Genomic DNA, 10433 nt, shown 5'->3' on the forward strand with positions numbered 1-10433 from the left:
TTACGTTGAGCATTTATTGAGCGCCTGCTGTGTGTCAGACAGGGTTGTAAATGTTTGGGCTCCGTGAACAACAGTCCTGCCTTCTTGGAAGCTTGTGTTTTCACAAGAAGAGATAATACAGTCCTGTGTTAGAAGATGGGACAAGGCTAGGGGGCGGGGTGGGGGGGAAGAGTGAGGTGAAAGGGAGCAGGTTGCATCATTAAATAGATGGCCAGGCGAGAAACCAGTGAGAACTGAACAAAACACTGGAGGAGGCAAGGTGGTCATCAGTGAGCTATCTGGGAGCAGAGTGTTCCAGGCAGAGGCACAGCTGACCGATGTCACTGAAGGACAGAGGGAGAAGAGAGTGGCGGTGGCCAGAGCTTCGTGAGCGCGGGGAGAGTGGTAGGAAATGAGTCCCGGGAGCGGGAGTGCAGGTCTTATACGGTCTTGTATGCTTGGCTATTATTCTGAAATAGGGAGCCATTGCAGGGTTTGAGAAGAAGAGCCCCAGTATCTGACTTACATTTTATTTTATATTGTTTATTTATTTATTTTTACCTGACTTACGTTTTAAAATAACCGTGCTGGCTGCTGTGTTGAGAACTAGTGGGGGGGGGGGGTCGAGGATAGATGTTGGGAGGCCTGCTAGGTTATTGCAATAATGCATGCCATAGTGTGTAGGAGATGGTGGTAGTTTGTCCTGAAGTGGGGAAAAGTGGTCAGATCCTGGATATGTTCTGAAGGAAGGGCTTACAGGATTTCCCAAGAGATTGGAAATTGGGTATGATTTAAAGACAGGAGTTGAGAATCACTCTAAGTTTTTTGAACTGAGCAACTGAAAGAGGAGTTGCCATCAAATGAGGTAGAAAAGCCCAGGGGTGGAGCCCCCTTGGGGTCATGGGGAAATCAATATTTACTGATATAAGTGGAATGTTTCAATTAGTGAAGCACCAGTGTGACCAAAACACATAACAGGGTTTGGTAACTTAGCCAAGAGTCAGGAAGGTATCTCATCTCTGTGAGGGTGACGAGCTACCCCAGTGATGCTCTAATGAAGGATGTGGGGTCCCATCAGAATCACTTGGGAAATCTTTTCAGTCTAAACCACCGACGCAACCTTTCCCCCTTTTTTAATTTTTCAAACAGTCAACAGTCAGTATTATTTTGTGTTAATTTCAGGTGTACAGCATAGTGGTTAGACATTTATATAATTTAAGAAGTGATCCCCCTGACTAGTCTAGTACCCACCTGGCACTATACATAGTTATTACCATATTATTGACTATATTCCTTATGCTTTACTTTATGTTTCCATGGCTATTTCGTAACTACCTATTTGTACTTTTTAATGCCTTCACCTTTTTCACCCTGTCCCCCAAACCCCATTCCATCTATCACCCCGATAAATCTTGTACCCATCTGACACCATACATAGTATTAATAATTACAGTGTTATTGACTATGTTCCTTATGCCACACCCAACATCCCCATAAATGCTGGGTGACAACCAATTTGCACTTCTTAATCCCTTCCCATTTTTCACCTACCCTCTTAACTCCACTCCCATCTGGCAACCATCAAAATGTTCTCTGTGTCTATGAGTCTGTTCCTGTTTTGTTTGTTTATTTTGTTCTTAGATTCCACATATAAGTGAAATCACATTGCATCTGTCTTTCTCTGTCTGACACACTCCACTCAGCACAATACCCTCCAGGTCCATCCATGTCACCACAGATAGCAAGAACCCATTCCCTTCCACGGCCAAGCAATATTTCATTGTATATATGTACCACCTCGTCTTTATCCATTCATCCATTGACGGACACCCAGGCTGCCTCCACATCTTGGCCATTGTAAACAATCCTGCAGTGAACATATGGATGCACAGATCCCCTCGAAGTAGCATTTTGGGTTTCTTTGGATAAATACACAGAAGTGGGATTATTGGGTCCTTTTTTGTCTCTTGTTATAGCCTTTGTTTTAAAATCTATTTTGTCTGGTATAAGTATTGCTACACCTGATTTTTTTTCCATTTCCATTTTAGTGAAATATCTTTTCCATCCCTTTACACTCTTTCTGTGTCTTTCGATCTGAAATGAGTCTCTCAGAGGCAGCATATTAAGTCAGTCAATTAAGTTCATGAACTCACCCTAGAAAAAGTGCTACACACCTCATTGCTGAATATCATTACGGTCACCTTTGAAGGACTCCCTTTGGGAAGCTGTGCACCAACGCCAGCACCTAGTCCACCCTTCAAAGCAATTTTGGAACTCTTTTTCTGGAATGGCCATCAGAGCTGTCGTCGTATTACCCTTGATGTCTTGAATGTCATCAAGATGTCTTCCTTTCAATATTTCCTTTATCTTTGGGTAAAGAAAGAAGTCAGTGGGGGCCAGAACAGGTGAGTAGGGAGGGTGTTCCAATACAGTTATTTGTTTCCTGGCTAAAAACTCCCTCGCAGACAGTGCCGTGTGAGCTGGTGCATTGTCATGATGCAAGAGCGGTGAATTGTTGGTGAAAAGTTTAGGTCATCTAACTTTTTCACACAACCTTTTCAGCACTTCCAAATAGTAAACTTGGTTAACTGTTTGTCCAGGTGGTACAAATTCATAATGAAAAATCCATCTGATATCAGAAAAGGTTAGCAACACTGTTGCAACAAGTTCATGAACTTAATTGTCAGACCTCATATGTAAGGGTTTTGTATTTTTATCCATTCAGCCTTCCTATGTCTTCTGAGTGGAGCATTTAATCCATTTACATTTGAAGTAATTGTTGATAGATAATAGCTATTGCCATTTTATTATTCATATTTTTTATCTTTTTTTTTTTTTTTCATCTTAAAGAAGTCCCTCTAACATTCTTTGTAATACTGGTTTTGTGATGATGAACTCCTTTAGCTTTTTCTTCTCTGGAAACTTCTTTATCTGTCCTTCGATTCTAAATGATAGCCTTGCTGGGTAGAGTAATCTTGGTTGTAGGTCTTTGCTTTTTATCACTTTTAATATTTCCTGCCACTCCCTTCTGGCCTGCAGAGTTTCTCTTGAGAAATCAGCTGACAATCTTATGGGGCTCCCTTATAAGTTACTAATTGCCTTTCTCTTGCTGCTTTTGGGATTCTCTCTTTGTCTTTAACCTTTGCCATCCTAATTGTAATGTGTCTTGTTGCGGGTCTGTTTGGGTTCATCTTGTTTGGGACTCTCTGCACTTCCTGGGCTTGTATGTTTACTTCCTTTGCTAGGTTAGAAAAGTTTTCAGTCAGTATTTCTTTAAATAGAGTTCTCAATCCCTTGCTTTCTCTCTTCTTTGGTACCCCTATGATGCGAATGTTGTTATGTTTGATGTTGTCCCAGAGGGCTCTTAAAATATCTTCTTCTTTTTTTTTTTTTTAAATATCTTCATTTTTTAAAATTCTTTTTCCTTTTGCTGTTCTGATTAAATGTTTTCTGCTACCTTGTCTTCCAAATCGCTGATTCCATCTTCTGTTTCATCTAGTCTGCTGGTTATTCCTTCTAGTGCATTCGTCATTTCAGTTATTGTATTCTTCACTTCTGACTGGTTCTTTTTTATGGTTTCTATGACCTTTTTTATGTTTGCTATCTCTTTGTTGGAGTCTCACTAACTTCCTTGAGCATCCTTATAACCATTGTTTTGAATTCTGTCTCTGGTAGGTTGCTTGCCTCCATTTTGTTTAGTTCTTTTTCTGGAGTTTTTTCCTGGTCTTTCATTTGGGATGTATTTCTTTGTTTCTTCATTTTGCCTGCCTTTCTCTTTATTTCTATCTATTAGGTAGATATGCTACTGTCCCAGTGTTGGCCAGGTGGCCATATGTAATAGGTGCCCTGTGGGGTCCAGTGGCACAGTCTCCTTGGTCACCTGCTCTGCATGCTCCAGAAGTGTCCCTTGTGTGGGTTGTTATATCTGAGCCTTGATTGCTATTGGCACATCAGTGGGTGGGATTGATCCTCAGACTGACTGGTTGTGGGGTTTGGCCATGCCCGCAGCTTATGGGCTGCTGTGCAGGGGGTTTATCCTACTGAGTGGGATTCACCCCAGTGGGCTCTGGTGCCTGTTGAGACCGCCCTTTGTATGTGCCACTTGTAGGGCTAATTGGACAGTGCTCTGCTGTGGTCTGAAGCAACCTCCAAGTATGTTGGTTCTGGGGCCTCTTGGGAGCGGCTCTGGTGCAAGTCCAGGTCCCTCACTGCCTGTGACCAGTCGGGGGCTACCTGATAAAAACTATAAAGCAATCCACAGTTAGTCGCTGCCTGTACTGGACCTGGAGGCCCATGGGAGAGGTCACGCTGTGAACTGAGGATGTCTGCCACCAGTACCGGGTCTGGTGCAGCTCTGCGAAATGCCGGGACACTCTGGCCCGGGGCTGGTTACTAGCTCCCAGAAGGTTCTGCCGCGGATAAAGCCTCAAGTGGTATAGAGCTGGCTGTGGCGGGGTCTCAGTGAGTCAGCAGGGTGGAGCAAGTGGAGCTCACCAGGCCAATCAGATTCCAATTTGGCCAGAAGTGTAGGGGGCGGGCTCAACACGGGAAAGATGGCGCCTGCCTGCCGGCTGCTTGGCTGTGTGAGGAGCCCACACAGGGAAAATGGTTCCTTTCCTCCAACCCTCGCCTGAAGCCACCCACCTCAGTCTGCACCCCCCCCCCCATATGTCTCCAATACCCCAGAGGCACTGCCCCACCGCTGGAGCCCAAGGTGAGTGCCTGCGGGTGAGCGAGTGCGCACGTGGGCCGTTTAAGAGGACGCCTGCGTTTCCCGCCGCCGCCCCACTCAGACGGGCGCCATCCCCACTGTTTTTCCCAGCCAGATGTTGTGGGGGCTCATATTCCCATTCCCAGTATTCTGAGGAGGGCGGTTTGGGGGACGGGGTCCATCGCTCCTCCGGGGGGAACCTCTGTGGTCGAGATATCCCACCCGAGTTTCTCCCGCCACATGGAGTTTTGGAACTAGCCTGTTTCACGTCTCCACCCCTCCTCCCCGTCTCCACGTAGCTTCTTCTGTGTTGAGCTTCTTGAATTTAAGCGTTTGTAGTTTTCTTTAAGTTGGAACATTTTCAGCCACTATATTTTCATATATTTGTTTCTGTTCCCAACCCTTCTTCTGGGACTTTAATTACCCATATATTAAGCCACCTGAAGTTGTCCCATAGCTCACTGATGCTTTTGTTTTGTTTTTTCTCTCTCCGTGTGTTTTATTTTGAATAGTTTCTATTGCCTTCAGGTTCACTAATCATTTCTTCTGGTGTCAATGCCATGCAGTGTATTTTTCATCGCAGATTTTGTAGTTTTCCCTCTAGTAGTTTGACATTTTTTATATCTTTCATGTCTCTATTTAACTTTTTGAACATAGTAATTCAGTTATAATTACTGTTTTAATGCCATTCTCTGCTAATTCTAAAATCTCCGATCTGGGTCACCTTCCATTGATTATTCTCACTATGGGTCATATGTTCCTGCCCTTTACATAACTGTAATGTCTTATTGAATGTCAGACATTGTGAATGTTGCCTGATTGGCTGTCGGATAGCTTTTTATTCATATAAATGCTGCTCTTTGAGCTAGAGTGTAGTTAGACTGCTTGGTGATAGTCTGACTCCTTTAGATGTTACTTCTAACAAATCTAGATGATTTGTTAGGTCCTGAGCAGTGCTCCGTCTAGGGCTAATTATTCCCTGTGACTGAGGTAAGACCTTCTTGGGTCCTCTGCCAACTCCCTCGTGAAGGATGAGTGTTTTCAGTCTGGATGGGGGAGGCAGGGCCTCTCACTGCTGTGCACGAATGCCGGGCACGACGCCATCTAATCCTTTCACGTGGCTCCTTCCCGGGTGTCAGGTACTTTCCTCACACTCATGCACTCAATACTCAAGGGAAATCTTTTTCTTTTTTTAATTAATTTTTTAAATTAAAGTTTATTGGGGTGACAATTATTAGTAAAGTTAGATTTCAGGTGTACAGTTCTGTATTATATCATCTATAAATCCCATTGTGTGTTCACCACCCAGAGTCAGTTCTCCTTCCATCACCATATATTTGATCCCCTTACCCTCATCTACCACCCCCCTCCCTCCTTACCCTCTGGTAACCATTAACTATTGTCTGTGTCTATGAGTTTCTCTTTCTCATTTGTTTGTCTTGTTCTTTTGTTGTTTTTGGTTTATATACCACATATCAGTGAAATCATATGGTTCTCTGCTTTTTCTGTCTGACTTATTTCGCTTAGCATTATACTCTCAAGATCCATCCATGTTGTCGCAAATGGTCCTATTTTTTCTTTTCTGCCGAATAGTATTCCATTGTGTACATATACCACAACTTCTTTATCCATTCAGCTATCGAAGGACATTTTGGTTGTTTCCATGTCTTGGCCACCGTAAACTAAGCTGCAATGAACATTGGCGCACACGTGTCTTTATCTCTAAATGTTTTCAGATTTTTTGGGTAGATACCCAGGAGAGGGATTGCTGGGTCATATGGCAATTCTATTCGTAATTTTTTCAGGAACCTCCACACTGCCTTCCATAACGGCTGCACCAGTCTGCATTCCCACCAACAGTGTATGAGGGTTCCTTTTTCTCCACAGCCTCTCCAACACTTGTTACTATTTGTCTTGTTGATGATAGCCATTCTAACTGGGTGAGGTGATATCTCATTGTGTTTTTTATTTGCATTTCTCTGATGATTAGTGATGTTGAGCATTTTTCCATATGTCTATTTGCCATTTGTATGTCCTCTTTGGAGAAATGTCTCTTCAGGTCCTCTGCCCATTTTTCAATTGGGTTGTTTGTTTTTTTGTCGTTGAGTTGCATGAGTTCCTTGTATATTTTGGATATTAGCCCCTTATCGAAGGCACTGTTTGCAAAAATCTTCTCCCATTCAGTTGGTTGCCTCTTTATTTTGTCTACGGCTTCTTTTGCTGTGCAGAAGCTTTTAAGTTTGATCTAGTCCCATTCACTTATTTTAGCTTTTACTTCCCTTGCCTTTGGAGGAGTCAAATTCATAAAATGCTCTTTGAACCCAAGATCCATAAGTTTAGTACCTATGTTTTCTTCTATGCAGTTTATTGTGTCAGGTCTTATGTTTAAGTCTTTGATCCATTTTGAATTAATTTTGGTACATGGTGACAGATAGCAGTCCAGTTTCATTCTTTTGCGTGTGGCTTTCCAATTCTGCCAGCACCATTTATTGAAGAGGCTGTTTTTTCTTCATTGTATGTTTTTTGCTTCTTTGTCAAAAATTATCTGTCCATATTTATGTGGTTTTATTTCTGGGTTCTCAATTCTATTCCATTGGTCTATGTGTCTGTTTTTCTGCCAATACCATGATTACTGTTACCCTGTAGTACAAGCTGAAGTCAGGGAGTGCGATACCTCCAGTATTGTTCTTTTTTCTTAGGATTGCTTTGGCTATTCGGGGTCTTTTGTGGTTCTATACAAATCTGATGATTTTTTGTTCTATTTCTTTTAAAAATGCCATTGGGATTTTGATGGGGATTGCATTAAATCCGTATATTGCTTTGGGTAATGTGGCCATTTTAACTGTGTTGATTCTTCCAATCCATGAGCACGGAATGTCTGGGAGATCTTTTTCAACTCTGTCGAGTCTTCTCTCTGTACACGTTTCTCCTCTCTGGTAGTCTGTCCTGTGAACTCTAACTGCCTTGGTCTCCCTGGACTTTGATCTCTATCTTCTCAACTCAGGGTCTGCCACACTCTACTTCACATCTCCTTCTTGTGCTGCATCCTGGAAACTCTCTCTGGGACTATTTTGCGACTCATTTTATTCCCATCTTTCAGGGATCACTAGCCTTCATTTTCTTATGGCCATTCTTTTCTTTTTTTTTTTTTTTTTTTTAAAGATTTTATTGGGGAAAGGGAACAGGACTTTATTGGGGAACAGTGCGTACTTCTGGGACTTTACCAAGTCAAGTTGTCCTTTCAGTCTTAGTTGTGGAGGGCGCAGCTCAGCTCCAGGTCCAGTTGCCGTTGTTAGTTGCAGGGGGCGCAGCCCACCATCCCTTACGGGAGTCGAAACGGCAACCTTGTGGTTAAGAGGACACGCTCCAACCAACTGAGCCATCTGGCCACCCAGGAGCTGAGTGGCAGCTTATTGACTTCATTCTAGTTGCGGAGGGCGCAGCTCGCTGGCCCATGTGGGAATCGAATCAGCAGCCCCGTTGCCCAGAGCTCGTGCTCTAACCAACTGAGCCACCCGTCCGCCCCGGCCCATCTTGAAAAGCGTCATTTTGCATGTTGTTCTCTTGGGCAGGAGACTAATATGGTCCTAGCTACTCCATTTTGACCAGAGGTAGAAGTAGAAGTTAAACCAGTGCCTTTTTTTGGGTTTGTTTTATTGGGGAATATTAGGGAACAGTGTGTTTTTCCAGGACCCATCAGCTCCACGTCAAGTTGTTGTTTTCAATCTAGTTGTGTAGGGCGCAGCTCAGTTCCAAGTCACGTTGTCCTTTGTTTTTTTACTGTGGTAAAATATACATACAATTTACCATTTGTGATGGTTAATATTATACATCAACTTGACTGGGCCATGGGGTGCCCAGATATTCGGTTAAACATTATTTCTGGGTGTGTCGATGGGAGTGCTTCCAGATGAGAGTAAATTTGAGTTAGTGGACTGAACAAAGCAGAGTACCCTACCCACCGTGAGCCTCGTCCAATATGCTGAACCTGAATAGAATAACAAAGTAAGAAAGAATTCTCTCTGCTTGAGCCTTGTTGAGCTGGGGTGTTGGTTCTCCTTCCTTTGTTCTTACACGTAGACTGTAACTTACACCCTTGGTTCTCCTGGGTCTAGACATCTCCCCTCCCATAATTGCATATATATATTCCATTGGTTCTGTTTCTCTGGAGAACCCTAACTAGTACACAATTTTAATCTTTTTTTTAAAGATGTTATTGGGGAAGGGGAACGGGACTTTATTGGGGAACAGTGTGTACTTCCAGGGCCTTTTCCAAGTCAAATTGTTGTCCTTTCAATCTTAGTTGTGGAGGGCGCAGCTTAGCTCTAGGTCCAGTTGCTGTTGTTAGTTGCAAGGGGCGCAGCCCACCATCCCTTGTGGGAGTCGAACCGGCAACCTTGTGGTTGAGAGGACGCACTCCAACCAATTGAGCCATCTGGGAGCTCAGCAGCACCTCAGCTCCAGGTGCCGTGTTCAATGTTAGTTGCAGGGGACACAGCCCACCATCCCTTCCGGGAGCTGAGGAGTCAAACAGGCAGCCTTGTGGTTGAGAGCCCACTGGCCCATGTGGGAATCGAACTGGCAGCCTTCGGCGTTAGGAGCACGGAGCTCCAACCACCTGAACCACCAGGCCGGCCTTAACCTTTTTTCAATTGCACAATTCAGTGGCATTAAATATATCCACAATGTTGTGCAACCTTTACCACCATCCATTTTGAGAATTTTTCCATCATCCCAAACAGAAATTCTGAACGCAATTAAGCAATAACTTGCTATCCCTGTTTCCACCATCCCTTAGTAAGCTCTATTCTACTTTCTGTCTCTATGAATTTGCCTATTCTAGGTAAATGGAATCATACAATGTTTGTCCTTTTGTGACTGGCTTCTTTCACTTAGCATGTTTTCGAGTTTCATCCATGTTGTAGAAGGTATCAGAATATTTTGTAAAGGCTGAGTCATATTCCACTGTCTGTGTAGACCCCCATTTTGTGTATTCATTCATCTGTTGATGGACGTTTGGGTTGTTTCCACGTTTCGGCTGCTGTGAACATGGGTGCACAAGTAAGCAATGCCTTTTGAGTTCACCGCTCTTTTCATCACAAGAACTATGAGATGGGCATCTGGGTTTTCTCTGTCCACACCCCTTCCTCCTTCTGGCCACAGCCCCTCTGTCACTAGGAATAGAAAAGATTCATGGGCATTAGTTAGGAATTGCCCCAATTGTGCTCAATAACTCCTTTGCCCCAGTGGTGGTGATTTGGTCCCAAACTGAACAAACCAGGGGCAGAGCTGAGGAAAGTGAAACAGAGACACTGTTGGCAGCCTTGTTTCCAGCTATTTGGAAAGACCAGTCTCAGGGAATGATGAAGACATGAGTGAAGCGTGAAGAAAGGCAGGGGGAGAATGCCCATCCCAGATGCCTCTGGGGCCAGGTGGACTCTTTTCCTCTTGTGACTACTCGGGATACCCCAGCATCCTTCTAACCCCCTTTCTTGTCTAAGCTAGTACCTTTTGGGTCTATATCCTCACAGCTACAGAGGCGTAAACTGACCACGATGCTCTCTCCATGTCAGAATCCCTCCTGTCAGGAAAGAATGAAGCTGCCTGTCTTAAGTCAGCTTCTCCCAGAAATTTAACCTGGGCCAAAGATTAAAGTGCAAGCTGTTGATTAAAGAAGTGTTTCCAGAAAAAAACCGTTCAGGGAATGAAGCAGGCAGGTTAACGAGTGTGTGAATAGCTCAGG

At 43.8% G+C, this 10433-nt stretch overlaps 1 protein-coding gene across 1 annotated transcript in view; it reads right to left on the bottom strand.

Annotated features, from left to right (window-relative positions):
• Positions 1 to 5950: 5950 nt before the first annotated feature.
• Positions 5951 to 10433, bottom strand: part of BCL7C (BAF chromatin remodeling complex subunit BCL7C) — a 38435-nt gene continuing 33952 nt past the window's right edge. Inside the window, exon 8 of the transcript XR_012493192.2 lies at positions 5951 to 9864. The gene's annotated coding sequence lies outside the window, so the exon portion shown is untranslated. The remainder of the gene's footprint in view (positions 9865 to 10433) is intronic.

This window comes from Rhinolophus sinicus, chromosome 10 (assembly GCF_057876585.1).
Source record: "Rhinolophus sinicus isolate RSI-liver-muscle chromosome 10, RSI-T2T, whole genome shotgun sequence".
In the NCBI taxonomy this organism is placed as follows: Eukaryota; Metazoa; Chordata; class Mammalia; order Chiroptera; family Rhinolophidae; genus Rhinolophus; species Rhinolophus sinicus.